This window comes from Myxine glutinosa, chromosome 2 (genome assembly GCF_964187855.1).
Source record: "Myxine glutinosa chromosome 2, kmMyxGlut1.1, whole genome shotgun sequence".
In the NCBI taxonomy this organism is placed as follows: Eukaryota; Metazoa; Chordata; class Myxini; order Myxiniformes; family Myxinidae; genus Myxine; species Myxine glutinosa.
The window spans coordinates 252,818,964-252,846,739 of record NC_136262.1 but is presented as its reverse complement, the minus strand read 5'-3'; the positions used below and the strand labels follow the sequence as shown (position 1 = coordinate 252,846,739).

The 27,776-nt window shown below is 48.7% G+C and overlaps 1 protein-coding gene across 3 annotated transcripts in view; it reads left to right on the top strand.

Annotated features, from left to right (window-relative positions):
- Positions 1-21,864: 21,864 nt before the first annotated feature.
- Positions 21,865-27,776, top strand: part of LOC137420664 (WD repeat-containing protein 7) — a 178,368-nt gene continuing 172,456 nt past the window's right edge. For all 3 annotated transcript variants that reach the window (XM_068105909.2, XM_068105910.2, XM_068105908.2), the window contains exon 1: positions 21,865-22,001. The gene's annotated coding sequence lies outside the window, so the exon portion shown is untranslated. The remainder of the gene's footprint in view (positions 22,002-27,776) is intronic.

Sequence of the window (27,776 nt, the reverse complement as noted above, 5' to 3'; positions counted from 1 at the left end):
GAGGGAGGGCAGCCTCAATCTCTGGATCCCACTTTAGCCCGGTTAGTTTAAAAGCTCGTGAAATCACAGAGAAAATCCTTCCAATAACTCTGATGGATCTCACACCAGTTGCCACGGCAACATTAGCAGCTGGCTTCCATCTATATGTAAAGGGATTCCTAAGGTGCTTGACCCTGGTAAAGTTGACATCAATGAACTTTTGCACAAAGGAACGGTCACTACAGACCCCTTTAAAAAAGGGATTAAAGAAAATTGGTTCATTTAAAAACATTTGGAGAGTATAGGCACTGGTGTCGCGGCAAAACGCGACTGTCCGCCATGCTTCCAGCATACTTCTGTAAAACAAGGGGATCGATGTTATGTCCACCCTCGCTGCGTCAAGAAGAAAGATTTCGTCACCGAAGCCAAGTCTCCCTGCTTGCCTGAGCAAGCAGTGAGCAAAGGCTTTCCATGGTACATCGGAATACAGCAGCCTTCGTAATGCAAGGAGGCGAAAAGCCATCACTTTACTTGTTACGTCTATCAATCCCTGTCCACCTTCAGCAATGGGCAGACTTATTACGCCGGGCCAGAGCCAGTGCTTCCCATCCCAAAAGAAATTGATAAAAATACTGTGGAGCTTTTTAAGAATAGAACCTGGGGCCTGTAGTGCCATAAACCTATGCCACAGCATCGATGCCGCAAGATTATTGATGACCAGAGTACGACCCCGATAGGAAAGCTGTCTCAATAGTCCCCTCCATTTTTGCAGCCGCTGCTCAGTCTTGGTAATCAGCGATTCCCAGTTTTTAGAAAAGAAATCCTGAGTGCCGAGAAAGACCCCGAGGTAGCATATCCCATCATGTGCCCACTCAAGCTGCATTGGCAGGGTCGGAGGGGGGATACCATTCTGGGGACCTAAGTAAAGAGCTTTGGACTTCTGCCAGTTGACCTTTACGGAGCTAGCCAAGGTAAACTCATTGGTGGACTCGACCAGGGCACAAATATCTTCATCCGAATTAACAAACGCGCATAGGTCATCCGCATAAGCGACGGTCTTTACCGGGTTGGCCAATGGCAGAGGACAGAAACCACGAAGCCATGTGCGCAACCGATTCAGAAGAGGCTCAACGGAGAGGGAATAAAGAAGGCCGGACAAAGGGCACCCTTGGCGAATACCCCGAGTCACAGAAAAAGGCTGACTTAAAATATTATTCACCTTAAGCAGGCTAAAAATATTATTATACAATAATTTGACGTGACCGATGAAAGTTTCACCAAAACCAAACCCCCGTAAAACAGCAAAGAGATAAAAATGATCGATGGCATCAAAAGCCTTTTCTTGATCTAAAAACACTAGACCAACATTTCTTTGTTCCACGGTACAAATATCAATCGCGTCACGCACAATAAAAATACAATCATGTATTGTTCTTTTTGGGATACAATATGATTGATCGGGGTGTACAATATCCCCGATGACAGGCTTGAGGCGGTTTGCGAGAGTTTTTGAAATAATTTTATAGTCAGTGCAGAGGAGGGCAATTGGACGCCAATTCCGAAGTTGTTGTAGGTCTCCCTTCTTGGGTATAAGGGCAAGTACAGCCCTACGTCAACTGAGTGGTAATAAGCCTGAATGCAGGCCCTCAATTAAGAGGCCGAGCAGTTCGGGTCCCAGTTGGTCCCAGAAGGCCTTATAGAGCTCCGCAGGGATTCCATCCAGCCCCGAAGCCTTGCCGGTGGGCAAAGTTTGCAAAGCGGCAAAGAGTTCCCCTAGGGTAACTTCTTCGTCCAGTTGCTGCCGTGCAGACTCAGACAGGGTTGGCAGAGAAGCAGTCATTGAAAGAATCACATTCTTCTTTGTGTTCCTAGCACAATACAAATCTGAAAAATATTCTTTGGCCAAATTTCTGATCTCGTTTTGGTCCTGAGTCGTTCGACCTCCTTGCGTGCACAGTGAAGTTATTTGCTGGTTTCTCTTCGCTCGCAGTTCCAAACCGAAGAAGAATTTCGAAGAGGTATCAATGAAACGCAGGTTCTCCATTCGTAATCGTATTAGAGCCCCTCGAGCCTGCTTTGCGCAGAGCTTAGCAAGGAGGGCTTTCTTCTTCACAATTAAAGAACAAGTCCTTTCAGCGCTCTGGGCCGGAAGGTTTGATTGCAGACACAAGATCTCTTTGGCGATGAGAGTTTGCATCGCTGTTTCATTCTTCGTACAAAAGGAGTTATATTGTTGGCAAAATGACCTAATCTGGGCCTTTGCGTTATCCCACCATTGCCCAAGGCAAGAGAAGGAAGGCTTTCGCAACTTTATAACTTCCCAAAAGGCCCGGAAAGCATCAAGAAACGCTTCATTTTGCAAGAGGCTGACGTTGAAAGTCCAGTAAGCAGCACCGCGATTCCGGGCCGGAGAAAGGACATGAAGAATGGCCATATGGTGGTCCGAAAAACCGCTCGGGGCTACAACAGCGTGGCCCACAACATTTAAGGAGTCACTGTTGACATATATTCTGTCCAGCCTCGCAAGAGACAGCCGGCCATTTGCACAGCGGCACCATGTATATTGACGTGCGGATGGATTCTGGAGCCTCCACACATCCACAAAGGAAAACTTGGACAATGCTCCCCTTAGAGGCACCAAGCTTGCTGGATGGGGCTCTGCTCCATTGCGATCAAGAGTGGGGTCCATTGTGCAGTTGAAATCCCCACTCAGACAAACAATACCATCAAAGTCAAGGTGCGTGAGAGTAAAATCCAACTGTGTAAAAAAATTAAATCTTTCTGTGCTATTACTCGGTGAATATACATTTAGGATCGTGTGCTTATAACCATTAAAAAAGAAATTCACTGAGACTAAATGCCCTTTAATAATTTCTTTAAAAGCGACACCCTGTGCACAGAAAGAATGATGCAAATAGACAGCAACTCCAGCACGAGAGCAGGCCAAGCTGCTAAAGAACCACTGTCCTTTCATCATTCTGTTCCATTCACTAACGCAAGAAGGGCTACACCTCGTCTCTTGCAAAAGAACAATATCAAAGCGTTTATGCTGGACAAGCGACTTTACCTGGGCCTTACGCAGGGGGGAGCACCCCCCATTAATATTTAAGGTTACAATAGAAAAGGTCATCTTGTAAATTTAAAGATGAATAATTAAGTGGGGAAGAAGTCAGACTGTGCCTGCAACTCCTTCCTGGCTTTGAGCACACATTTCCTAAGGCGAAACACTTGTGACTCTGTCACACCAAGCTGTTCTGCCTTGAGGAGGAGATGTTTGGAGGAAGTTATGAAAGCAGACAAATCTGGGAAAAAATTATTGATTTTGATTTGTTTCTTTCGAAACGTGTCTTGAAGAAACTTTAAGATCTTGGTGGGTGACACTTCAGCGCCTCCCTCGGAACCTTGAGCCAAACCTGGATCATTCCAGGCTTCAATACTAGCACCGGAGGCAAGCGACGAGGCACCGTCTGAGTCATCATCAGAGTAGTTTCTATTAGCATTAACACACTCTGATGTGAGTGTTTCCACAGCGGAAAAAACGCCCTTTTCCAGAGGCAGGACCGGTGTTTCCGTAATGGGGGTTTTAAAATCCAGGTGAGAAACTGAGGTTTCTGCAACGGAGGCTTCGCACTCTACCGGAGAAGAGGTCGTTACATTTTCCGCCTCCATGGTTTCCGACATTTCACACTCAACAGGGAGTGGGGGTGCATCAGGCACCTCATTAGAGGTCACCTTGCCAGTAGTCATGGAGGTATTTACGATCGGTTCTGGGGCCGTTGTGCACGGCTCGCAACAATCAGGTGCGGAAACGTCTTCTTCTTCTTCTTCTTCGCCTAAAACACTGAATCTGTTTTGCAAAGCAAAACCAGCCGTGGACGAATCCGTTTCTGAAACAGGAACGTTAAGCTCCTTTGCCGACGCCATTTTTTTCGGACGGCTCGATTGCACGTCCTCACCAACCCCGCCACGTTTTTGCCTCTTCTTGGAGGTCACAGTGATGAAAACCCCGTCTTCCGTCGGGGGTTCCTCAGTTTCAAGCCTCGGAAGTGAAGGCTGATCCAGCGTCCTGTATGTGCCACATGAGGCAGCGTTTGGCTCGGTCCGTGTCGATGTGCCACTTGAGGCAGCGTTTGGCTCCGTCCGTGTCGATGTGCCACCGGACATGGACGTCGGACAAGCACCTTTCAAATGTCCGTGCTCCCCGCAGGTGAAACACGTCATCGTCTCCGTTGCGATGTACATCATGTAGTTTCGCTTATCAGCAACCAGCGTTGCCGACGCATTGAGCGACTGGGCGTTGTTCTTTAGCACGATGTAGCAATGCCGTCGGAACGACATTATGTGACGAACCGTTGAATCGGATCGCAAACGAAGAGGAATCATGGAGACTCGTGACACCACGGTCCCAAACTGTTTTAAAACGGACACAATATCTCCGCTTTTCACGCACGGCGGAATATTCGACAAAATCACTTTCACCGCCGGCGTGTCCATCGGACTCACATTAACAAAAATGTCCGGCGGTACCGACAAACCCGTTTCGACGGCCTGGGCTACGTAGCGCTCCTCTGAAAGAAAAACCACAACTCGTTGGTTCATCTTCGAAGCCGCTAAAACGTTCTCGATCCCAACGAGCTCTCCCAAGCCCAACACAATGTCCTCGACCCGAACTCCGTCGGGCGGACTCACGATGACTCCATTCTTTCGAGTCAGCGACTCATAAATACTATTCTGCAAACGACCGCTTGCCATAGCGATAAATGAACCAAACTAAGGAAATATTTGAAAAAACAAAACAAAATAGAACCTATCGCAAGCAAAGCCTGCAGGCGAAGGTAAAATGAAAAGAAATAGAATAAGGGAGCCGATAAACGACGATAATGAAGAACACGGCAAGCAGAGCACAGGCCCGAAGAACACAAGGTTCTTTAGGACTCGCACCAAACTCACCATGCGCGCTCTCTTTCTCTCTCTTGTCTCAACAAAGAAGGAAAAACACGGGGAAAAACTTCACAAACACGTACAAGGACACAGAGGGAGTGAAAAGGGGGATGGGAAAGGCAACAACACAACACAGTACTCACAGCTCCTCACACACAGCAGCCATGATTGCCACACCCACGCACGACTCACCAACGACCAGCAGGGGACGCGCGCGAGAGAGAGAGAGAGAGAGAGAGAGAGAGAGAGAGAGAGAGAGAGAGAGAGAGAGAGAGAGAATTTGAATTTTGAACACCGTTTATTTCCACAAAATACACAAGGATGTCAACCTATACCGCAAGGGTATTTACAAGCAGGAGCAGAGAAAAAAAAGGTACAACAACACCAAAGCATCACATTCTTGATGCAATTCTTAAAACATCATGACGAGTTCCGAGTCCTGAACCACACACAAGGCCTCGTGAGTGCACCATTTCCATTCAAAAAATTCAATATTCCCGTTGCTCATATGGTGATCAAATTCTAGCCTTAATCTTGCTGACACCAGCCCTTTAAATATTGGAATGACGTCATCGCCATAACATTTGTCAATCTTAATTTTCCTTGACTTATAAATTGCATATTTTGCAATGGCAATCAGGAAATTCATCAAGGCACCAGCATTTTTACAAGAGGAGGTAAAGGGTACACCAAAAATAAACATATGCACGGTAAAAGTGAAGGATAATTTATAAGAAAGGTGTGCAATCACAGAAAGTAGAGGTGCTAACCTCCTGCACTGGACATATGCATGAAAAAGATCCTCCTCCTGTTCGCAGAAGGGACAATTTACAGGCACCGAGGCATTAAGATGGTGGATAAAAGTGTTTGAGGGGAGAGCCCAATGTGTTAGCCTCCATTGGATATCCGCTAAGAACCCATAGATGGGTGGAACAAACATATTATGCCACAGTGGAGTAGAGGGAAACCCCGGCCCTAACCGTTCTGACCACAAGGCCACACGCATCGCTCCAGACAGGGATGAGACTTCTTTCCCCCTCACGAGTTTAAGGACACCAGCCTTAGTTACTAAGTGAAAGGGGGAGGGAAACCCATCATCATTGGACTGGACAGAGGGCAGCACCTTGATTTCGGGAAAAGATAGTCGAAGATCTTCGACAATTCCGGCACCTTCCCAGCCAATGTTTAGCTGCCTGAATTTTTTTACGACTACCTGTTTGATTTGTTGAACAACTCGAACAGATGCTACACAAACACCTGTCGCCACCACCCCAGCAGACCTCCACTTGGTTCCAGATGCATCCCTTAGATCACTCACTTTGCTTACGCCTCCTTTAATGAATTTTTGAATTAAAGCATGGCTACGAGGAATACATGGGAAAAAGCTGTTATAGAACAGAGGCTCTTGGAGGAAATTACGACAATTATATGCCTCAAGACAACGTTTAACCTCAAGGCCTTTCCATGCATCCAGCAAACTCCGATAAAAAGCGGGAAGTGAAGCACTGCTGACACAATCAAGGTCCACCAAGAGAAGGTGCCGATCATAGTTCATTCCACCAGCCTGTTGTAATAGAAAATGTGCAAATGGGCGCCAGGGCAGCTCCTCCGCATACAGTAGTCTCTGCACAGACTGCAGGCGAAAAGCCATAATCCGCCCAGAGACATCAATGACTCCTTGGCCCCCCTCCTTCCGAGGGTGGTACAGTATACTGGGCCGCAGCCAGTGGTAGCCGCTCCAAAAAAAGTCTATCAGCTTCCTCTGGATGGCCGGCATCAGCTCCTTGGGTGGCTGCAGGGTAATGACTTTATGCCACAATCTCGCTGCAATCAGGTTATTGATAACAAGAGCGCGGCCTCTGTATGAAAGAGACCGCAGTAATCCTTTCCATGATTTTAAACGATATGTGATTTGTTCCACACCTCCTTCCCAATTCCTCATTTCCATTTCATGGTTTCCAAGATAAACTCCAAGATATTTGACCCCGTCTGTTTTCCATACCAGATTTTGTGGGAGTGATGGTGGTGATATGACTGAGGGGTTACCTGAACTACACCACAAGGCTACACTTTTACTCCAGTTTACTTCACCAGAGGAGGCTGCAGAGAAGTCTTTTAAGCACTGCTGTACTGCAGCTACACTGCCCGGGCCTTTAAGTAAAACACAAACATCATCAGCATAAGCTGTTACGACAAATTTTAACCCCTCTACCCCCATATCCTGAGGCAATCGCTTCCTGAAGGATGCCAAAAGTGGTTCAAGGGCGATTGTGTACAACAGTCCCGAGAGAGGACAGCCTTGGCGGATACCCCGTCGAAAGGGAAAGGGGGAGCATAAGTTATTATTTACCAAAGAGACCAAACCAAAGAGACCCAGTTAAGAGACCAAACCCTCTCCTTCGACAAATACACTAAACAGATCACAAAGACAGCCTTCTTCCACCTGAAAAACATCGCCCGTCTCCGTCCATCCCTCTCCTCTGTGGCTGCAGAAACCCTCATCCACGCCTTCATCACTTCCCGTCTGGACTACTGCAATAGCCTCCTTTATGGTTCACCCTCAACAATCACCAATAAACTCCAATACATTCAGAACTCCGCTGCCCGTCTACTCACCCATTCCCGGACCCGTGACCACATCACCCCCGTCCTTTACAAGCTTCACTGGCTCCCCATCTCCCAGAGAATCCAGTACAAAATCCTCCTCTTGACCTACAAAGCCCTCCATAACCTGGCCCCATCCTACCTGGCTGACCTCCTCTCCAGACACACTCCCACCCGCAACCTCCGCTCTGCTGGTACCAACCTCCTGACCCCCCCCATCCGGACCAAATTTAGATCCTGGGGGGACAGGGCCTTCTCCATCGCTGCTCCCACCCTCTGGAACTCGCTACCTCACACCATCAGAGACTCCTCCTCACTCACCACATTCAAAACATCACTCAAGACCCACCTGTTCAACACTGCATTCAACATTTAACCCACAGCATCTAACCCCTGACTATCTCCTCTCCTTCTCCCTCCTTTGTGCTTTGAATATTTCCCTATTGATTCTTCTTTTTTTGCAATTGTCTTTATGTTTTGCTATGCGTTATGTTTTGCACTCTGTCAAAGCGTCTTTGGGCTTCCTGAAAAGCGCTATATAAAATAAATGCATTATTATTATTATTATTACTTTCAACATACAGAAAGTGTTTGTATATAACAGTTTAACATATGCTGTGAAGGTTTCACCAAAACCCATCCCCTTAAGAACCGAAAACAAGTATGCATGATCAACACGATCAAAAGCCTTTGTTTGATCCAGAAACAATAACCCAAAACTGGCAGGCACATACTTTTTACAGGAAATAATATCTCTTACCAGAAACAGGTTATCATGCATGGACCGTCCAGGAACACAGTAGGTTTGATCCGGCTGTATGACAGAGCTGATCACCTCTTTCAGCCGATTCGCTAATACTTTAGACAAGATTTTGTAGTCAGTACACAGTAAGGAGACAGGTCGCCAGTTCTCAATGAGTTGAATGTTCCCAGGCTTCGGCAAAAGGCATACGACCGCCCTTCTACAGGACAGAGGAAGTTCTCCAGCACGAAGGCTTTCGTCAAGGACTTCAAGCAGATCCGGTCCCACAAGATTCCAAAATGTCTTATAAAACTCTCCAGGCAGCCCGTCAATCCCCGAGGCTTTACCATCTTTCAAGCCTCGCGTGGCTGCTTCAAGTTCATCAGGTGAAATTGACGATTCCAGTGTGTGCTGCTTGTCCTCCTCGACTTCTGGGAGCCCAGCAATCAGCTCCTGTATCGCCTCACTGTTGATACTCTGGGCAGAATACAGGTCAGAGTAAAATGCTTTCAAGGCCGCTTTAATCTCCAGTTGGGAGGTAACCGTTGACCCATTAGCAGTACAGAGCTTATGAATTTGCTGCGAGTTTTTCACCGAATTCTCCAAGCTAAAGAAGTCCTTATTTGGCATATCCAAAGTCAAGTAGCTCATCCTCATACGCACCAAGGTACCCATTGCCCGCTGCCTCACCATTTCGGTCAGTAATGACCTTTTTGTCCATAGCAACTGATCATATCCAAAATCTTTCCCAGCCCCATTACGATTCTGTTCCAATTCTGCAATTTCGGCCTTTAATGAGTCAATTGAGAGACTTTGCATTTTAGTAGTAAACAGACTATACTGTTGACAAAACGTTTTAACTTGACACTTTGCAAGGTCCCACCATATGCGAAGGTTGGCATGCTCAAGCTTAGATGACCGAATTTTCCCCCACACGGTTCGGAAGGCATCTTTAAATTTCTTATCACTTAACAACCGAGTATTGAGTGACCAGTATGCGCTACCTCCTGATGTCAGGGGTAATTTAAAGGACATTGCCACTAAATTATGATCTGAAAACCCTGTTGGGAGTATTTGGGTAGTGGACACCACATTCAGCATTGGCTTATTGATATAGATCCTGTCCAGCCTTGCCCTTGATATGACGCCATCACGACATCTGCACCATGTGTAGGCCCGTGAAGTTGGATGCTGCAACCTCCACACATCCTCAAAACAATAGTTCTTGATGAGGCTCGCTAACACCTTTGCAGAAGCGCCGTGGGGTTCATGTCCATTCCTGTCAACTGAAGGATCAATTGTACAGTTAAAGTCCCCTGTGATACAGGTGAGAGCAGCTGGATCCAGTCCCTCTACAAAGTCCCGCAGTGTGGAAAAGAATGTTCTTCTTTCTATAGGTTCACTTGGTGCATACACATTTACTATAATAAGCTTTTGTGTATTGCAGTAGAACTCCACCGCTATCAAATGTGCCTTATAGACCTCCCTATAAATAACACTCTGAGTGGGAAGCCTGGGACTTAAGGCGATGGCAACACCAGCCTTGGGTGTGGAAACCCCACTCAGCCACCATTGCCCTTTAAAAAGTTTACACCATTCAGCTGCCAAATTGTTTGTGGCATGGGTCTCTTGCAATAGAATGACATCTGCTTTTACCCTCTCCATTGCCTGGATTGCTTGAATTTTCCGTAAGGGGGCACATCCCCCATTGATGTTCAGGGAGGCAATATGTATTTCTCGCATTGTCATTCTAAGGTGGTAGCTCACCGTCTGCCTGCAATTCTTTGTTCGCCTTTGTTACTGCTTTGCGAAGACGTTGAAATTGAGGCTCTGAGAGCATGGGGTCATTTTTCTGTAAAAGAGGTTTCGAAACTTTAATGAAAGCTTGAACATCAGGGAAGTGATCTCTAATTACAACGTGACGTTGTCTAAACGTTGCGTTTAAGAAATCAATGACCTTCCCTTTTGTCACCTCTGCTTGCCTCACCTGCTCCTTCTGAGACTCACTCAGGGCAGCAAGACTGCATCCTTCCTCATCAGCCTCGCCCCCACTCTCACCCAGTGGTGTGTCAGGTACTGGCACCTCATCTGTGTCATTGTCACCATGGTATTTTTGTTGCGTCTGCATGGCACCAACTACCCCATCGTTGTTGTCTGCCACCGACTTATCGATCTCTTTCTCATCATCTTCCGTTGAGATGGGGGGCCTTAACTGCTCGTCGCATGGTGCAGGGTGTCCATCATCACACACGGTGACACACTCGGTAATGCTTCGATTCTCTTCATCCTGTGCAATGGGCAGATTCGCATCTCTACCTATTGCATTACCATTTTGCTCATGGTCATCAGGTTGGTCTGTATTACCATCTTCCTGCACGAGAACCATTTTGTTTCCTTTTCCTCCATTCTCATCGCTCGCAAGAGAGCGTTTCAAGTTTCTCCTCGACTCGGTCTCCATCAGCTTCACCTCCTCGAAGTCCCTTTGTTCTTGAGGTTGCAGCCTCTCCTCCACATATGGTTGCTCCACTACCGTATGGGCTTCTCCACCAGCACCACTGTCACCCGCACCCTCGTATTCCGGTGTTGACCTTTTTTCGACACCTGGCTCATCTACAGGGTCGTTCGAGTCATTTACAGGTGGGGGGGGTGGGGGGGGGGCTGCCCCAGCTGCCCCAGCTGCTGTGGCATAACTCTTCCTCACATCAGGACAATACTGCCGAGTGTGTCCGTATGCCCCACATGTATAGCAAATCAAGGTCTCAGTAGCTGCAAAGATCCGGTAATCATGATCTCCTATTTTAAAATTTATAGATATGTTCAGCTGTTTTGCCTCATCCTTTAGTACGACGAAACAAAAACGTCTAAACGACTCTACATGCTTCAGCCTTCCGTTCCTGGTTCGCAGGGGGACCGTGATAATTCGTGAGACGACAGTCCCATGCTCCCCTAATTTACGTAGGATTTCTTCATTCCTCAGAAAGGGCGGAACGTTACTTACAATAACTTTAACCGCCGGCGTGTCCATGGACGATACCGGGACAAATTGGTCATTCCCCAACGTTAACCCGTTTTGCACCACGATGTCTGCAAGGCTAACTTGTGACACGAAAACCACCACTTTGTGGTTCATTCGAGACGCAGCACGAATGTTATTTACCCCGATCAACTCCCCGATTGCAAGTAGAACCTCGTCCATTTGCACGTCTTCCGGCGGAACAAGGCACAGCCCGTGCTTACGCGATAACACCTCATCACTAACACGATCAGCAGTCCTTTGACTATTCCTATTAGCCATTTATCGGCAATAAACTAAACAAACTAAACGGTAACAATGCAATAAACTGACCAAACAAATCAAAATTAGTTAAATAAGTAAATAAATAAATAAATAATCGGCACGATATAACCAACCCACGTTATAATTTAATACAGGTGGCTAACCGTTACCGTGCTGTCTCTCTCTCCCTCTCTTGTCTCAAGAGCAGAAGGGAAACTCGGAGAAACCTTCACAAACTCGTACAGGGACACAAATGGAGTGAAAGGAGGATAGGAAAGACCACCAACACAGCACCGTACTCACAGCTCCTCACACACAGCAGCCATGATTGCCACACCCACGCACGACTCACCAACGACCAGCAGGGGGCGCGAGAGAGAGAGAGAGAGAGTGTGTCTGTGTGTGTGTGAGTGTGTCAGTGTGTGCGTGTGTGTCAGTGTGTGTGTGTCTGTGTGTGTGTGAGTGTGTGTCAGTGTGTGTGTGTGTGTCAGTGTGTGTCAGTGTGCGTGTGTGTGTGTGTGTTTGTGTGTATGTCAGTGTGCGTGTGTATGTGTGTGTGTGTTTGTGTCTGTCTGGGCCGTAACTTTTTTGCCATTTGATTTTTGTCATCAAATTTTCACTAAAGCTTTACTATAATGCGGAGAAGGAAAATTAATAGTCAGGTTCACTATGTTTTTTCGTTCAGAGTTCAGAGTTCAGAGTTTCTGCCCAGCAGATATGTGAAAAAATTGTGCTTTTGGTGATACAAGCATGAAATTTTGAACACTGATAGAGCATACTACTAGGAAGATTTTTGGATATAGGGGCATTCAAATCTTTTCCTAGGGACAAAATGGCGGCCATTTTAAAAATGGCCGTTTACGGATAATAAGATACACAGTACCGATGTCTATAAAACTAGATTTACTTATTGCTCAAGCACACCTATGATGTTTTTTTCACGTAAACAGGTTGTAAGATCATAATTAAATGTCAACAAACTCACATAACATTTATTTGGTCCTTATTCTTTACAAAAATAATTACTTTTTGAGCTATTTTGAGCAAACTCCAGAAACACAATGGAAATGAAGTGAAAATGCCACATTAACGCTGTGGAAGTGACTTTCACTATAAAACAGTCTACAAAACAGTCTTCCACATGTTTGTGTATTTGTAACAGGTGTGTTATTCCTCCTGTATACTATCGTGTGCACTCCCCTGCACAGTGACACAGAGCTGAGCACTGGAGTGCGGCCTTAACACACTTGCACTGTTTCCTGCAACCCTTCTTGCATCCACATCTAATCAATTGTCGGCATGCCTCAGTTGCCTCTGTGAGGGTTGTCCAATATATCCCCCAGCCGTTATTACTCTGTTTCCAACCCCATTCACTTGGCGATGGGAGCTCAGGTGCGCAAATCATCATCTGGCCCCAACAAAAGCCGGCTTGGTAGGCAGCTCTCTTGATGTGTTGTCTGAGGGCTTCTTGCGTTGGTGGGATAGCCTCTATTGATCTACCAGTCTGGGTGAAGAGATGCTTGCGGGCATCGTTAACATGTTCCTGGCTGCTTGTTCGATCGTAGAGCAGAACAACAAAACGCTCCAGTGGATCCATGTTGTCATTTGCAGTTGAAATGGTTGGTGTGGCAGCCAGTGCGCAGAAAGCTGAGGTGACCTCATCATAGGCTTTCCATGTTTCCCATGCTGTTTTCTTCCCCCTTCCGCCGAAGCAGGACACGGTGTCACACCCAGTGAAGGCGTGGAAGAATGGCAACCCTCGGCACTTGTTTGGTCCCAGTGCCACAGCCATCTCGTGAGCTGCCAAGTGCCTGAAATTCTTCCCTGTGCCAAAAGCAACCCAGAGTTCATCGATGTCAAGATATCCAGTGCTGCCACTGCAAGGATCAAAACATCTGTGTCCACTGTGCGGATTGACACCTTGGTATAGCCCTGTCTGACTGCATCTTGGACATGGAGTAGTATCCTTGTATCTGCCTCCTCGTGACTACACGGGGAAAGACCAGTAACATCTCGTGGCTGTGTACAAAAAACTTCTTTGTGGTTTGTGGTGACGATTTGCTTGTCAGTCTCAATGTTTGCTATCCTCGTTGCTAGAAAGTCAAACAACTCCACCTTGTTCTCGTCTATGCGAAGGAAGGCCTGCCAGTTTCGAGGGATGGAACATCTGTTGTTGATGTGTCATCTGGGTTTACCCGTTGAACTCCACGGCTATCGCTATTTGGGTGCTGGAAAAGTGAAATGCCAGTGCCATGGAAGGAGTCGTGGGCACTTGTTGAACTGGGGTTATGATCAATGTTATCCACTGCCCCAGTTGTGAAGAGGTCACTTTTTAGCTCAGGGGGGCAAACTGTACCCTCATTTTGGAAGAAACGGCAGATTCTGTTCCCCAAGTCCGTGGAGATGCTAAGCACCCTGTCATAGGAGATCGAGAGACCCAGGTTGAACATAGTATCAACCAGGTCTCTTTTTCGAGTCTTTGTGTGGATAAGGGTGCCCAGGTACACAGGCAGGGGAGTCTCCCGATTGTGACTGTGCCTCGTGGACGTGGTAGTACTGCTACTCTCTCTGCGGCGTGAGTAACTGTTGAACATAAGGAGTTGTGAGATTGTGAGAGTAGGTGTTGATACCGACGAGTGGCTTGACTGCTCTTGGATGTTAGGACCATTCAAGATCATAGAAACTAGTGATACAAGCGAATTAGGTACCGAATGTTCTTGGCAGTGGGCTTCAAATGAACCACTAAATGTTGAGTTCATTTTCAACATGTCTCTACGAACTATATTTGCGGCTCTAGCAAGACAAACTCCATCACCGTCAGTGTCGTGATCACATGCCTTCTGAAGGGCTGAGCCAACATCCTGGTTGAAAGCAAGCAGAATATCTCGACCGGACATGTGCTCCTCTAGGTCTGGAAAATATGTCATGATTCGATCTTTGTGTTTGGTGGAGTGGACACGCCTGGTCAAGACTGTTCCAAGCTGTTCCAGCCTGGTGGTGTATAGTCTTGCTAGGTCTACCAGCTTGAACACTGGTGTCACAAGAGCATCTGTGCGGGCATCATCGATGTAGGACACTAGCTCTCCAAGTGCTATACCGTGATTGATATCATCTTGTTCATTCAGTGTTGTGCTTGTGGCCCTTGCTTTGTTATAAAGTGACACCAGACACTTCACGTGGTACTGTGCATCTTGTGCTATAAGGTCACCTGCACTCAGTTTAGCAAGAAGTGCCTGATCTCCTAGTTTCAGGGCAGCTGTCCTGACATGTTTATCGAGGTCGAAGGTGGAAGCTTTTCGCAGAGAATTAGTACCCGCTGGTTTGTCACAAAAGAAACACTTTTCAGGCTGTGGCTGTGTGTGGTCTACATGTACTCTGTGACGGGTGTACTTTCTTGAGACACTTGCGGTTTCTTCACTAGACGTTTCTCTTTTTTGTGCCCGATGCAGTTCAGTTTTGTTGTATTTCAGTCTGCATGAATCATGCCACTTAGCCTTGTGGCTCTGGAAGGTTGACTGGATACCTTCACCATCGTCCAGGCGGGACAGTTCTAGAGATTTTGGCAGGCAGCCCATCTGGCTGAAGGTGAGGAGATAATCTGCAAGAGTTTGGTATCCGGACCCTGTGGTTCGCTTGGAATCAGCTGGACAGGCAAGGGCCTCATCGGTGACCTCCTGACATAACACACACTTCTCCCAATCTGTCAGATAAGGCATGTTTGTTCCAGATGTACTAGGGCTTTGGGGGTCTAATAGCTTGAAATTTTTGTTGGCCATTGTCAATTAAGCATTATCCACCACCACCATCCAATCAATATACAAATTGGGAACCAAATCTAGGTAGCTACTACAGTCAATGAGCGAAGGTGCAGTGCAGTCGAGTTATCATCTGAAAAAGAAATACATACATTATTATCATAAATATAATAATTCGCTTTCGTAACTTTTCACTAGCCTTGCATTGTTCCTTATAGTCACCTAGTCTATGATAGGAAAGTTCATAAAGCTACATCAAAGTTGTTCATATAAAGGTATTGAACCAAAATTACACCCAGGAGAAATCAGATAGTCATGCAAAGTTAAATAATTAAACCGCTAGACCAGTCCTGTCTATTGCAATGGTAAACCATTTGTTCTGCCCCTTATAGGCCACCGTAGATTCCAATTTTGAACCCAGTATGAAGGTATTGCATAGCATGTACATGACAATTTATAATATGCTCATTACATTGTGTTTCAATAGCAGCACAAATGACAAGTCTGAAATAATAGGTAAATATGTCCTTCTTAGCCGCCATTTTGGGCCAAGGAGAAATCTGGAATGCCCTACATCCAAATTTCACTGTAAGGGTATGCCCTAACTGTGTGCCAAGTTTCATGCTTGTATCATCAAAGGCACAATTCTACCACAATTCTTCACATATCTGCCGGACTACTATGTTTCATGAGGAATCCAAAAATTAATGTTTACATTTGCGTAGACACCTTTGCGAAAATGACACTCAGGACAGTGATGAAGATAGTCAGGTTCACTATGTTAACAAATATAATTTCGTTCAAAATTTTGGGATTAGCAAACCTGTACATTTTTGGAATCATCAGAGCATGGAGAATCTGAAAATCAATGTTGGCATTTGCCCAGACACCTGCATGGCCGCCATTTTGGATTTTCAAAATGGCCGCCATAAAATACATATTTTTCGCGATCTCGGCTTCTACTCAACCTAGAGACTTAATTAAATATGCTAATCCGATGTTTTCTGGGTCAAGGAATCCTATAAAGGCCTCAAAATAGTGCTCAGGATTATAGAAAAGCAACAAACAAAGGCAATTGAAAACCATTGTCTTTATATTTGTGATATATAAACTGTATTACATAATACATGATATTGCAAGTGCTTTGAAGTTATAGGTTTGGGTTTATAAAGCAAGAAAGCAGCCTTGTTAGTATCAGGTTGAACGATAAGTCCTATACACAGGATCTACTAGGTCTATACCGTTCAGGAATCTCTTACAGATATTCATCACTGGCCTGAGTGTCATTTTCGCAAAGGTGTCTATGCAAATGCCAACATTAATTTTTGGATTCCTCATGCTCTGAATATTCTACATATGTATAGTTTTGCTAATCTCCAAAATTTTTGAACGAAATTATATTTGTTAACATGGTGAACCTGATTATAATAATTTTGTCAGAAGGTCAAAGGTCAGCATCACATAAAACCATGAATTTTTATCCAATTGACCTGAAATTTCAATTTACCATTTGAGTTTTGTCATTAAAATTTTAACAAAGCGTTATTGTGATAATACAGAGAAGATAAATTAATAATCCTGTCAAAGGTGAAAAGGTTAAAGATCGGCGACACATAAAATCATCCTTTTTTTATCCAATTGACCTGAAATGTCAATTTACCATTGGAGTTTTTGTCATCAAATTTTCAACAAAGGTTTATGATGAGAATATGGAGAAGGCAAATGAATAATTTTGTCAAAAGGTCAAAGGTCAGCATCACAAAATCATCAATTTCCATGCGATTGACCTGAAATTTTAAGAATTTGCATATTGGGTCACAGAATTGGTTCACCAATCAAAAGGTAGAGGCTGATAATTTTTTTAGATCTAAAGCTCAAAGGTCAAGACTGCATAAAATCAAGAATTTCCATTATATATATATTTTAGGAGTCGCGGAAGGCGAGAGAACGAGGCCATTCGTAGGGTTCGAAGATGGTTTATTGTAACAGCAAGATCCAGCACACCAAACTCGAACGGAAGTCGGCACGCTTATATAAAGCCAAAAGCCCTCTTCGGAGGGCGTGGCTCCGGCAACCGCGCGTGCGTCACGTCCGCACAACCACATGTCCAACAGGCCCGTGCACGTGTATTATGCCCAAATAAGGTAATCACATAAGGTAACCGCCACATGCGGTTACCTGCACATAAGGTAACCGCCACATAGGTCCCCCCAGAATGCACTCCACGGGCCTATGCGTAGGCCGAGGCGACCGAGGGGCTGGGCAAGTCCTCGGGGGAGGCTGCAGAAGTTCCTAGCGGGCCTCCCGAGGTTGCTGGTGAAATCGAACCGAGCCGCGGGTGGAACAGAGCCGGGCCGCGGGTGGAACAGAGCCGGGCCGCGGGTGGAACAGAGCCGGGCCACGGGTGGAACAGAGCCGGGCTGCGGGTGGAACAGAGCCGGGCCGCGGGTGGAACAGAGCCGGGCCGCGGGTGGAACAGAGCCGGGCCGCGGGTGGAACAGAGCCGGGCCGCGGGTGGAACAGAGCCGGGCCGCGGGTGGAACAGGGCCGCGGGTGGAACAGGGCCGGGCCGCGGGTGGAACAGAGCCGGGCCGCGGGTGGAACAGAGCCGGGCCGCGGGTGGAACAGAGCCGGGCCGCGGGTGGAACAGAGCCGGGCCGCGGGCGGAACGGCTGCTTCGTCACCTTCGCGCCCACTGACGTTAGCGGCACGGCCGCTTCGTCACCCTCGCGCAACTACAGCTACAGCCCGCGTGTCCAAAGCTGCAACTACTTCTCCGACTCTGCACCCTCGGGAGGCCTGCGAGGAACCTCGGCAGCCTACCCTCGGCCCGATCTTTTCGGAGAGACATAGTAAGAGTGTGAGATTTGTCAGGATTGAAAGACATGTTCCACTTGTTTGACCAGTCTGTGATTTTGTTCAGGTCTTCAGAGAGTGAGGAGGCTGCAGACTGCTGAATGCGGCTCAGACGTTCCAGCGCCTCATGGACAGCGTCTTGCGCGGCTTGGATTTTTTGTACATCTACCTGGACGACATCCTCGTCGCCAGCGCGTCCCGCGAAGAGCACCTTCACCATCTCCGCACGCTCTTCGAACGTCTGGGCCAGCACGGCCTGATCGTGAACCCCGCCAAGTGCCGGTTCGGTGTCGCTGAAATCGACTTTTTGGGGCACCGCGTCACCAGGCACGGGGCCGTCCCCCTACTGGCCAAGGTGGAGGCGGTGAAGGGGTTTCCGCGCCCCCGCACGATCAAGGGGCTCCAGGAGTTCCTGGGCATGGTAAACTTTTACCATCGGTTCCTGCCCCGCATTGCCCAGCTCCTGCGCCCCTTACACGAGGCCCTTCGAGGGAAGCCGGGCAAAGGTGACGTTACCTGGACCGAGCAGATGGACGCGGCGTTCTCAGGCGCGAAGCTCGCCTTGGCCAACGCCACCATGCTCGCGCACCCGGCGCTCGATGCACCGATCGCCCTCACCTCCGACGCCTCGGACTACACGGTGGGCGCGGTGTACGAGCAATGGGTGCATGGAGCTTGGCAACTGCTGGCGTTCTTCAGCCTGCAGCTTCGCCCGCCCGAACGCCGTTACAGCACCTTCGACCGCGAGTTGCTTGGGCTTCACCTGGCGGTCAGGCACTTCCGCCATCTGCTCGAGGGCCGTGCGTTCACGGCCTTCGTCGACCACAAGCCGCTGGTTTTCACGATGGGCAAGGTCGCCGAGCCGTGGTCGGCCCGGCAACAGCGTCACCTCGCGGCCGTGTCCGAGTACACGACGGGCATCCGGCACGTCGCGGGAAAGGACAACCCGGTGGCCGATTGCCTTTCCCGGGCCATCGCCCACGCAGTCCACCTTGGCATAGACTATGCCCGGATGGCAGCGGACCAGGCCGCCGACCCCGGGGTCCAGGCCCTTCGGACCGCCATCACGGGCCTCCGCGTCACCGAGGTGCCCTTCGACGGCGTGGGCACGGCCCTCCTTTGCGACGTCTCCCTCGGGCGGCCTCGCCCGATCGTGCCCGCAGGCTGGCAGCGCCAGGTTTTTGACGCCATCCACGGCCTGTCCCACCCGGGCACGAGGGCCTCCCAGCGGTTGGTCGCCGACAAGTTTGTCTGGCATGGCCTCCGGAAGGCCGTCCGCGGTTGAACCAGGACGTGCCTCGCGTGCCAGCGCGCAAAGGTGCACCGACACACCCAGGCCCCCTTGGCCCCGTTTACGGTGCCGGAACGTCGGTTCGACCACGTTCACGTGGACCTGGTGGGACCTCTGCCCCCCTCGCGGGGTTTCACCCATGTCCTCACCATGGTGGACCGCACCACCCGGTGGCCGGAGGCCGTGCCTTAGGCGGCGACGACGGCGGCAGACGTCGCGTAGGCGTTCATCGCCAGCTGGGTCGCCCGGTTCGGCGCCCCCTCGGACATCTCGTCTGACCGTGGCCCCCAGTTCACCTCGGAGCTCTGGGCCGCGGTCGCGCGGGGGCTCGGGGTCCAGCTGCACCGAACCACGGCCTACCACCCCCAGGCCAACGGTCTGTGCGAGCGATTCCACCGCTCGTTGAAGGCCGCGCTCCAGGCCACCCTCCGCGACGGCGGCTGGGTCGACAGGCTCCCCTGGGACCTGCTGGGCCTCCGGACGGCGCCCAAGGATGACCTGCGCGCATCCGCGGTGGAGTCGGTCTTTGGACAACCGCTGCGGGTGCCGGGCGAGTTCCTCCCCGACCCCACGGCACCTTGGTCCGCGGCGCAGGAGCGTTCTGCGCTGCAGGAGACTGCCCGGAGGTTCGCCCCGGTGCCGACGGCGCACCACGGGCACCCTCCTACACACGTCGCCCCGGAGCTTCGCACCGCGGAGTACGTCTTCGTCCGGCACGATGCCCACCGGACACCACTGCGGCCCCCGTACGCCGGGGCTTTCCGCGTGCTGGAGACCGGGGTGAAACATTTCACCCTGGACATCGGCGGCACTCCTGACCGGGTCTCCATAGGCCGCCTCAAGCCGGCCCACCTCGAAGTGGACCACCCACCACCGGTGGCTCGGCCCCCGCGTCGGGGCCGCCCCCTAGCGGGCGGACCCCCGGCACCGCCCAGCACCGCAGGCACGCCGCCCCCCGGTCCGGCACCCATCCCGGGTACAGCCGGGGGCATCCCACCTGGCATCCCTGCACCCCGGACGCTGCCGGTCGCCAGAGGGCGCTTCGGCCGGGTCATCCGTTTGCCCCGCAAACTGGCCCTCCAGGTGCGCGGGAATTCTGGGGGGGCGGGTGTGGCGGACACGAAAGCCCACTGGCGTGGTGACATCATTCCGCGCACCAAGTGGGCGGCGGCCACGCCCGAGGGGTAGGCGTGGCCTCAGGATATACACCGGGCGCGCAGCCCGGAGCGCGCCAGTGCTACAGTGACCTCTTTGGAATAAATAACTATAAACTTACCGCGTTGTCCGCTTCCTCCTTGGTAGCAAGTCACGCGCGTAGCACCGCGTGCTTCAACGTCACCAATTTGAGCACACGCTCGGGCCAGCGAAGAACAAAGGAACGGCCATTCACGATCAATAAATGGAAAATGAGTTTTATTGTTCTTTGTGTGCTTTGTCGTGGCTAAACCGTCGTGGTGAAAGCTTGTCCCGAAGCTTGGATATGTCGATACATTGCAGACTCGATCTAGGGAGCGATGTTATAACAATGCAGGTGACAGGTGATAAATGCTAAATACAGCAAGGTACAGTGTAAGTGTGTAACAAGCCAAACTTAATAATCATTTTATGCCCAAATAAGGTAATCACATAAGGTAACCGCCACATGCGGTTTCCTGCACATAAGGTAACCGCCACAATATATTCTTTTTTTTACTGTTTTTGTTATTTGAGCATACGAAGAAGAGGAAGACGACTGAATGCAAACGGACACGGACGGGCTTTGCATTTTCAGATGCTTTCTAGTTTGTTATTTAAACGCTTGCGATTAAGTTTTGATCGCGCATTAGGTAAACACTCTTCGGCGATAGGCGATTAACTTTGAACGGGTCATCTTGCGGCACGACCAGTGGACCGCTCCGGTCCAGCAATGTCTGCGCAGTTCCAGGACGGAAGTTTATAGTTGGATCCCATCACTCCAGGAATGCAAAGAACAAAACTCAGTGATTGGCACATACCATGGACACACGTCTTTTACCAAGTCAAACGTGTTTGATATAATTCAAACACCGCTCAAATATTTGGTCATATATATATATATAGTATATATAATATATCGATTAATCGCCTTGCTAATTGATTTAAGAAATTAAAAAACAAAAACAAAAATAAATAAGCCAATATGTACAGATGAAAAGGTAACACTGCGATTTGCAACGTATACCGGAAGTGCATTGGGATTGGCTAACGCCTGAGTGAGGCAGGAAGGGGAGGGCATTAACTGGATAAGGATATATTTACGATCGGGAAAGAGATCAATGTGACAACACTAAAATATGTCTATCGAAGGATTTGTAAGGTGTAATTAGATTAAATCTGAGTAAAGTTGAAAAAAAAGGGGGGGAGGAAACGTCACGGGATCACCGGAAGTGGTGTTTCCCTCACCGTCGAGTCGCACCAGGACCAGGAGAGTTCGGTGCGAGTCGCTGGGTGCTGTTAGTGGGATTGGTCGTGGTTGGGGGCGACGAGAGCGGGCGACGCTCTCCCGAGTCGTCATAGATCGTGGATCGACGGGAACAGGTGAGACGATCCGGCTGAAAGAGGGCGAGGTGCGTGAAAGTCGAGTCGTTGTGGCGAATCCAGGAGAGCAAATCCATTTGGACTTCATCGGGGATTCCCAATCCCTGCAGTGCAGCAGCGATCGCTTCCTGGAGTTGTGCGTTCGATGAACCAGGAACAGGTTTATTCCCATTGATTCCCTGTGGTAACAGTAAGAGTTGTTCGCAGCTAACAGGTGTCTGAGGTGTGTCTACGTGTGTGCGTGTCGGGGTCTCCGTTGCACCAACACCATGAGTCTCCCGGTGTAATTGACCCGCCACGTAACATTGTTGTTATAAAAGTTTTTTCCTGTACAAAATGTCGGTTTACGGAACGACGAGGATGCAACAATGACACGAAGGACCAGGACGAGGAGGAGGAAGAGGAGAGGGGAAGCTTAGTGTACTTTACCAATTTGCAGGTAAATTGGGTCGAGGTAACTACCTGAGATGGTGGAAGGTGGTGAACGACCCACTTGAGCATCAGGATTAATTATAAACGTGATCTGTCTGAAGATGTTAAAGATGTGTATAATGGTTTGTTTGTTCCTTGTAATGATATAAATCAACAGATATAAATCATTGCAAGGAACAAACATTGTTTACATTCCTTGCAAACAAGCAAGGAACATTGCAAGTAAGTCATTCCAACTCGCACTTTACCAGCAATGAGTTAAAGCGTTGTCCTTTTGGTATGTGCCCTTTGACCTTTACGTCCAGGTAACACACCAGGACACCCAGACTCGGGCGATGGCCACTGGACCCATCAAACACGTGTCATCTCCACATTCCAAACAAACCAGGGACACAACACTGTCCGTGTGGCACTTTTGGGTTTTTCTTGCCACACATTCTCATTTGTCATGATACACGTGCAAAATCACGAATCTCCTACTGGCACGCATAACAAGTCAACCACACCTGGATAATATTATCCTATCTGCAATTCCTGCCCACCACACCTGGCTAATATTAAACTACCTACCATTCCTGCACATCACACTTGGCTAATAATAAGCTACCTACCATTTCTGCTAATCACACCTGGCTAATAAGCTACCTACCATTCCTGCCCATCACACTTGGCTAATATTAAGCTACCTACCATTCCTGTCAATCACACTTGGCTAATAATAACCTACCTACCATTCCTGCCAATCACACTTGGCTAATAATAACCTACCTACCATTCCTGCCAATCACACTTGGCTAATAATAACCTACCTACCATTCCTGCCAATCACACTTGGCTAATAATAACCTACCTACCATTCCTGTCAATCACACTTGGCTAATAATAACCTACCTACCATTCCTGTCAATCACACCTGGCTAATATTAACCTACCTACCATTCCTGTCAATCACATCTGGCTAATATTAACCTAACCTACCATTCCTGGCAATCACATCTGGCTAATATTAACCGACCTACCATTCCTGTCAATCACATCTGGCTAATATTAACCGACCTACCATTCCTGCCATTCACACCTGGCTAATATTAACTGACCTACCATTCCTGTCAATCACATCTGGATAATATTAAGCCACCTACCATTCCTGCCAATCTTACCTGGCTAATATTAACCTACCTACCATTCCTGTCAATCGGACCTTTTGCCCTGTTCAAGTGACTCGTGGTCGTCGCTCTAGGCTTCCTCTCCCCATTGGTATTTTTGTGAATATAAGATTGTTCTTCACAGTTCTGTTTAAATATGTTTCAACTATCCCCTTCAGTGTTTTATTCAGTGGTTTATTACAACACGCTGTTTTTCTTCTTATTTAAAAGGCTCCTTTCAATTTCCTCTTCAACTCATTCCATTTCAAAAAAATATTCAATCTCTTATGATTCCAAATCACTCCATGCTCTAAATTCTCATTCATTCCATCCCTCCTCCATCGTTCTTAAACGAATCGCTAACTTGAAAATCACAACAAACCCAATTTGTTATATATTGTTGTGGATATGAGGATTGTATTTTTTTTATTGTGTTGTATTGTATAGTAAATTGTTGTGAAATATTGCTTTATTCTGGACCCTCCTGCCTCCAGTGTTGTATAAAGGTCAAAGGGCGTTCCCGTAGTTAATTCCATAAAGCATACACGTTAGCCAATCATAGATTTCCCCCTGGTTGATAGTTATATCTTTATTATGTGTATTAGGGTAAGGCCTTGTCTTCCATTAAGATGACACTCCATTGCACCAAGTGAAATAGAGTAGATTCCTTTCATTCCCCATTCCCACTCCCAAAACTTTCATTGCCAAGCCTCGATTGCCAATTACATCCCCTCCAAAACCACCATTGAACATGTGCTCGGGTCGGGGAAGAGGGGCGTGCCCGCCCGTCGTCATCAAGGGCGGAGCCAGAGGGTCGCGCGACCAACCAGGGCCGAGGTGAGCACACCGATGGGCGTGTCCTGAAGGCCGGCGGCTTGATCGCCGGAGGCGCTATAAAAGCGCGTGCGCAAGGTACTGAGAGAGATCATCCAGAGAGATCATCCAGAGAGATCATCCAGGGAGATCATCCAGCAGCGATTCTTGTCCAAGGGGGAGATCGTCCAGGGAAGCACAAAGCCTGCTATTCGTCGCCTTGCTCGCCAAAGTTGGACCAAGCAAGAGAGTTGGGCAAGAAGCAAGCACGTTGTTCAGTTGTGTGGTTGGACCAGACGAGTCCTGGCAAAGCACGCGACGTCCCCAGAGCAGCCGCAGCCACAGCAGCAACGACAGCAGCGTGGGGCCTTGACGGCAGTTCCGGAGCAGGGCCGCGAAGGAACGGCTCCTGCACCCGATGCTCCCCCTCTCTCCTCACTAACGGTATGGACCTCAAACATCCGGGGCCTTCGCTCAAACCTGATTGATCTCTCCATTCAGGTTGCTTCTGAAAATCCAGACTTGATCTGCTTAACAGAAACTTTCCTCCTTCAAGATGTCTCTGATTCCTTAATATCTCTTCCTGGTTACTCCCTCCTCCGGTACGATAGACCTGATCCTCGTCCTGGTCGTGGGGTGGCTATCCTTATCAAAAACTCTCTTCCTCACTCTCCCTGCACTGCCCTCTCTCCACCCCACCCACAGGAGTACCTCTGGCTACTGCTTCCTCTCCGCTCCCACCTTTTGTTCATATGTGTTCTGTACCGTCCTCCAAACAGTGATGACTCCATTTACATTTCTCTGTCGGACAACATGGACCAACTTCTATCAACTCATCCAAACTCTCTCTTCCTCATATGTGGCGACTTCAACTGTCATCATGCCAGCTGGCTGGGTGTGGGTTCATCTCTCACCAGCCATGGCACCTCAGCAAAGGACTTCTGCGACTCATTGGGAATGACACAATCTGTCAATTTCCCGACCCGGATCTCAGTCAATGGAGTATCTTCTCTTCTGGACTTGGTTATGACTAACTTCCCTGCAAATGTCTGCTGCTCTTCTTCTGCTCCAATCGGTTCTTTTGATCATGTGCTTGTTAAAGTGGACATCTCACGAGCCATTCTCAGAGAGCCTCCTCAGCGCCGACGAGTCTGGCATTTCACTCAGGCCGACTGGCACGGTCTGCAAGCAGCCATCAATCAACTGGACTGGTCTCCCATCTCTAATGCCTCTGACATCAATTCTTCCTGGGAATTCTTCTAAAGCAAACTGCTCTCTCTCATGCACAGATTTATCCCATCTCGTCTTCAGTTGTCTTACCCTTCCTCCCGTCCATGGTACACTGAATCTTGTGGTGAGGCAGTTGCCCTGAAACAACTTGCCTTTGCGTCTTGGAAGGCAAATCCAACTGAAGGCAATCTCAGTTCCTTCCACCAAGCTCGAAACAAGTGTGTTTCTACCCTCAGGAGTGCCAGGAAGCACTATCTCTCCACACTCAAGATTGAACTCTCAAACCTGTCTCCTTCCTCCAAATCCTGGTGGCGTCTGGTCAAATCCGTTTCTGGTGTTTGTTCCCCCTCCATCCCCTCCCTTACCTCAAATGGCTACACAGTTGACACCGCACGTGACAAAGCCGAATGCCTCAACTCTGTGTTTGCCTCAAAATCTTGTGTCCCAAACCCATATCTCTCTGTTCCCACCTTTCCCAGTCGAACCCAACTGCTCCTGGACTCTGTGTCCTTCTCTCCTGACAAGGTGGAGAAGTTTTTATCAAACCTCGACTCTGATTCTGCAACTGGACCAGATGGCATCAGCCCTCGGGTCCTAAAATCCTGCTCTGCTGCTCTATCTCACCCTCTCTCTGTTCTTTTCACCCTCTCTTTTGCTCAAGGTCATCTGCCAGCATCTTGGAAATCAGCAAACATTACCACCTTACACAAAAAAGGTGCAAAAACAGATCCTTGCAATTACAGACCAATCAGCCTGCTCCCAATTATCAGCAAAGTCATGGAATCCATCATTGCTTCAGATATCAAATCCTTCCTCTTCTCCAATGGCTTGATCTCTGATCATCAATTTGGATTCAGACCAGGTCATTCTACTCTGGACATGTTGCTTCTGCTGTCTCAACAATGGATGGAGGTCCTCAATGCCAAACAGGAAATCAGAGCTGTCTCACTTGACATATCACATGCCTTCGATACGGTCTGGCACCCAGCTCTGCTCACCAAACTCACCTCCTATGGTATTCAGGGAAATCTCCACTCATGGCTTGCGGATTTCCTCTCTGGTCGTAGGCAACGTGTGGCCCTGAATGGATTTCTCTCATCTTCCCTTCCTGTTCTGGCTGGAGTTCCCCAAGGTAGTGTTCTGGGCCCTGTGCTATTTCTGGTCTTCATCAATGACCTCTCCGACTCTCTGGAAAATCCTCTCTATCTCTTTGCTGATGACTCCACTATCTGCCGCTCCATTCCTCATCCCTCAGATCGGCAGTCTGCAGCCTCCTCACTCTCTGCAGACCTGGACAAAATCACAGACTGGTCAAACAAGTGGAACATGTCTTTCAATCCTGACAAATCTCACACTCTTACAATGTCTCTCCAAAAGGACCGACTGGACAACCCTCCCATCTACTTTCTCAACAATCCTCTCCAAGAAGTTCTGTCGCTCAAGCTTTTGGGTCTCACTATCTGCCATGATCTTTCTTGGGAAAACCACATTTCCAAGCTGGCCTCCAAAGCCAGTCGCCGACTGGGCATCCTCCGTCATGCGAAGTCCTTCCTTGGCACACCTGAGCTCCTCACCACATACAAGGCTTTCATCCGCAGCTCAATGGAATACTGTTCCCCCCTCTGGGCTGGTGCTCCTGCCTCACACCTTGCTTGGCTTCACGCTGTTGAGGCCAAAGCTTTCAGAATCATTGGAATCTCCTGCGATGTAGTCAACTCCGAGGGCCTTTCACTCACTCACCGCAGGCAGGTTGGTGGTCTTTCTGTCTTCTACCGACTCCTCTCCGGCCTTGCTCCCCCAGCTCTCTCTGTGCTCTGTCCCCCCAATATTCCTTCAGGTCGCACAAGATCTGCCTGCATTGCAACCCTCTTATGGTTAAACTGCCAAAGTCTAGGCTCTCTGCTCACCTTCACTCTTTCATTCCCCTTTTCTCCCGCCGCTGGAACAAACTCCCCCACGCCCTTCAATCCCACTCCTCCCTCTAGGTCTTTAAAACAGCTGTTCACCACCATCTCTTATCTTCCCCCATCGAAAACCTTGATCTTTTCTACCCCATGTAATTCTCCCCAGAGTCCTTGCAGTGTTCATATGTTTTATTCCTCTCCCACCTCCCCCGATGTCCTCCCGATGTCCCTGCTCTCAAATGTTGTGTTTG